Genomic DNA, 4820 nt, shown 5'->3' with positions numbered 1-4820 from the left:
ATCAATCCAGTAGGAGGAACAAGCAAGGCCCCAATCGTAGTACCTACACAAATAATCAAACTCTTGCACCCAAAGCTAAAAAGGGGTTGTCAATCCCTTTAGAGTTATTTGCAAGGATGAGATTTGATATATATATATATATATAGGGTCGCGTTATTCGTCACCCTGGGTGAGGAATAGTTATTCTTCACCCCCCTCTATTTTCACATTAATACACCGTAATTTTACATTTCTTAAATTTTAATCCTATCTCATACGTAAAAAGAGACCGTAAAAAAATACATTGTCACCATAAAAAATATTTTATGTCACGTAAAATTACAAACATAAAAACATAGTGTAAATTATACATAAAATGCGATTTTTCTGGTCTTACGATCTATATTTTTGTTTTCTTATGTCAAATTTTTCGTAGTTAATCAATATAAATGTATCTATTTGCATTTCAAGTTTAATTTATTTATAAAATGGTCGTAAAATTACCTCGAGTGAGGAATAATTTATTGTGCAACCTAGGTGATTAATAGAGTTTATATATATATATATATATATATATATATATATATATATATATATATATATATATATATATATATATATATATATATATATATATATATATATATATATTGCGGAAACAAAAGTAAATAAATTGCAGCAAGATATTTTTGGTATTTTTGGTTTATAAATCTGAAAGTATAATATGGAAAATAGACCTCGGGGCCATAGGTTTCACTATAGGCTTCTCTCATAAAGAAAAATAATATGGTGGGTGAACAAATTACTGTCGAGCAATTGATAGAAAAGTGAATAATTATGAAGATATCTAAGGAAATGATTATGCATATAGGCATCACGTCCGTGTCAAGTAGACCGAAATGATTCTGCATTTACTACTATTACAACACACATCGTGCCTGCATTTAGAGTATTAAGTTCATGAAGAACATAGTAACGCATTAAGTAAGATGACATGATGTAGAAGGATAAACTCAAGCAATATTATGAAAACCCCATATTTTTATCCTCGATGGCAACAATACAGTACCTGCCTCGCTACCCCTACTTTGTCACTAGGTGAGAACACCGCAAGATTGAACCCAAAACTAAGGACTTCTCCCATTGCAAGAATTACCAATCTAGTTTGCCAAACCAAACCAATAACTCGAAGAGACTTGCTAACATATGAAATCATGCATATAAGAATTCAGAAGAGATTCAAATAATGTTCATAGATAATCTAAACATAAACTCACAATTCATTGAATCTCGACAAACTCACCGCAGAAGAATATTACGTCGGATAGATCTCCATGTAGATCATGAAGAACATGGTATTGAAGATCCAAGATAGAGAAGAAGCCATCTAGGTACTAGCTTTGGACCCGTAGGTCTGTGGTGAATTACTCACGCATCATCGGAGGGGCAATGGAGTTGATGTAGATGCCCTCCGTGATCAATTCCCTCTCTGGCAGATTACCGAAAAAGGCTCCGAGATTGGATCTCACGGGAACAGAGGCTCCTGGCGGCGGAAAAGTATTTTCGTGGCTCTTTTTAGCGATGGGGGGGATATTTGGGAATTTATAGGCCAAAGAATAGTGTTAGGAGGCCTGTAGGGGACCCACAAGTCAGGGGGCGTGGCCACCCCCCTAGGGCGCACCCTACGGGCTTGTGGCCTCTCGGCAGGTGCCCTGCCCCTACTCCAAGTCTCCTAGGTGTCTTCTGGTCCAAGAAAAATCTTTCTGGAGATTTTGTTCCGTTTGGACTCCGTTTAATATTCCTTATCTACAAAACTCAAAAACGTGGAAAAAACAGAAACTGACACTAGGCTCTAGATTAATACGTTAGTCCCCAAAATAATATAAAACAACATATTAATGCATATAAAACATCCAAAACAGGTAATATAATAGCATGGAACAATCAAAAATTATAGCTACATTTGAGACTTATCAAGCATTCCCAATCTTAATTCCTGCTCGTCCTCGAGTACGTAAATGATGAAAACATAATTTTTGATGTGGAATGCTACCTAACATATTTATCCATGTAATATTCTTTATTGTGCCATGAATATTCAGATCCATAAGATTCAAAACTAAAGTCTAATATTGGCATAAGAACAATAATACTTCAAGCATACTAATAAGGCAATTGCTTCCTTTCAAAATAACATGGTCTTAGAAAGTTATGCCTGCAAAATCATATGGTCTGGCTATGTTCTATCTTCACGAGACAAAGTATCTAAATCATGTACAACCCCGACGAAAATCAAGCAATTGTTTTACACTTTTATGTTCTCAAACCTTTTCAACTCTCACGCAATACATGAGCGTGAGCCATGGATATAACACTATAGGTGGAATAGAGTGTGGTGGAGGTTGCAAAAAAAGGAGAAGATAGTCTCACATCAACTAGGCATATCAACAGGCTATGGAGATGCCCATCAATAGATATCAATGTGAGTGAGTAGGGATTGCCATGCAAAAAATGCACTAGAGCTATAAGTGTATGAAAGCTCAAAAAGGAAACTAAGTGGTTGTGCAAAAAATGTAATTCCCCTAGTTATATGAAAGTGACAAAATAGGAGACTCTCTATGAAGAACATGGTGCTACTCTGGAGCACAAGTGTGGAAAAAGATAGTAGCATTGTCCCTTCTCTCTTTCTCTCATTTTTTGGATGGGCTTCTTTGGCCTCTTTTATTTTTTATGGGCTTTGTTGGCCTCTTTTATATTTTATAAAGTCCGGAGACTCATCCCAACTTGTGAAGGATTCATAGCTTCCATCATCCTTTTTCTCACACGGGACAATGCTCTAATAAAGCAAATCATCACACTTTTATTTACTTACAACTCGATATCTAGAACAAAATATGACTCTATAAGCAAAATGGAAGTGATGGTGCGTGTCATAAAAACGAGCGGTGGCGTTGCATGGAAATATATCTTGGAATGGCTATGAAAATGCCATAATAGGTAGATATGGTGGCGGTTTTGAGAAAAAATATATGGTGTCTGTTTTGAGGAAGGTGGGTTTAATGTATCGGCGAGAGTTGCGTGGTACTAGAGAGGCTAGCAAAGGTGGAAGGGTGAGAGTGCGTATAATCCATGAACTCAACATTAGTCATAAAGAACTCACATACTTATTGCAAAAGCCTATAAGTTATTGAAGCAAAGTATTAGATGCATGCTCCTAGGGGAAAGGTTGGTAGGATTTAACCATCACGCGATCCGGACCTCCACACAAAGGTTGACAATCATTAAACAAATCATGCTCTGATTTCATCACATAACGGTTCACCATACGTGCATGCTACGGGAATCACAATCTTTAACACAAGTATTTTTTCTAATTCACAATTACTAACTAGAATGACTCTCATATTACCATCTTCGTATCTCAAAACTATATGCAAGGAATCAAACTTCTCATCATATCAATGCACTTAATATGAAAGTTTTTATTATATCCCTCTTGGATGCCTATTATATTAGGACTAAATTCATAACCTAAACCAATTAACATGTTGTTTAACTAGCTCTCAAAGTAATATAAGTGAGGTACGAGAGTTTAATAAATTCTGTAAAACACCACACCATCGTGCTCTAAAAGATATAAGTGAAGCACTAGAGCAACATTGCCTAGCTCAAAAGATATAAGTGAAGTACAAAGAGTATTCTAATAAATTCACGATTCAGCGTGTCTCAAAATATGTGTGCAGCAAGGATGATTGTGGAAAACTAAAAATTAAATACTCATATCATACAAGCTGCTCCAAGCAAAACGCATATCATGTGGTGAATAAAAATATAGCCTCAAGTAAATTTACTGATGGATTGAAGACGAAAGAGGGGATGCCTTCCGGGGCATCCCCAAGCTTAGGCTCTTTGGTATCCTTGAATATAGCTTGGGGTGACTTGGGAATCCCCAAGCTTAGGATCTTGCCACTCCTTATTCCGTGGTGCATCATATCTTTACCCAAAACTTGAAAACTTCACAACACAAAACTCAACAAAAAACTCATGAGATCCGTTAGTATAAGAAAAATAAATCACCACTTTAGGTACTGTTGTGAACTCATTCTTTATTTATTATGATGCAATATTTACTGTATTCTAACTTCTCCATGGTTCATACCCCCCGATACAACTCATAGATTCATCAAAATAAGCAAACAACACAAAGAAAACATAATCTATCAAAAACAGAACAGTCTGTAGCAATCGGTTTACTTAGAATACTTCTATAACTCCATTCTGAAAAATTAGGAAGATTTGGGAAATTTGTAAATCAATCTAGTGTAAACAATTCAGATCAAAATCACATTCGAGTGAGTTTACAAATTCCTGGACTGAGAGCAAAAGTTTCTGTTTTTCAGCAAAATCAACTTGCAAACACCGTAGACCATCCCAAAGATCTTACTTGAATCAAACACTAATTATAACAAGAAAACGCAATATTACACAGGTAATACTGTGTTCAACACTAAAAAACAGAAGCAAAAACAAAATCATAAAAATAAAATTGGGTTGCCTCCCAAGAAGCGCTATTGTTTAACGCCCCTAGCTAGGCATAAGGCGATAGATCTAGGTATTGTCATAATAGTAAGGGAGATCATCAATGCTCTTCTCATACCCCCTTCTTTCAGCAAAAAGTTTCCTTTGTGGCAAGAAAAAGTAATCAAAAGGTCTAAATTTAATAGGATAAGGATCGAGAAGATCAAGTGCGGGAGGGATAGGTTCCTCCTTCGGTCCTCTGTAGTGTATGATCAATACATCATTGTAGCCTTTCCTTTGGTGGAAGGTCATAAGTCTATCTC

The sequence above is a fragment of the Hordeum vulgare genome, chromosome 6H (genome assembly GCF_904849725.1).
Source record: "Hordeum vulgare subsp. vulgare chromosome 6H, MorexV3_pseudomolecules_assembly, whole genome shotgun sequence".
In the NCBI taxonomy this organism is placed as follows: Eukaryota; Viridiplantae; Streptophyta; class Magnoliopsida; order Poales; family Poaceae; genus Hordeum; species Hordeum vulgare.
This window is presented reverse-complemented; position numbering follows the sequence as displayed.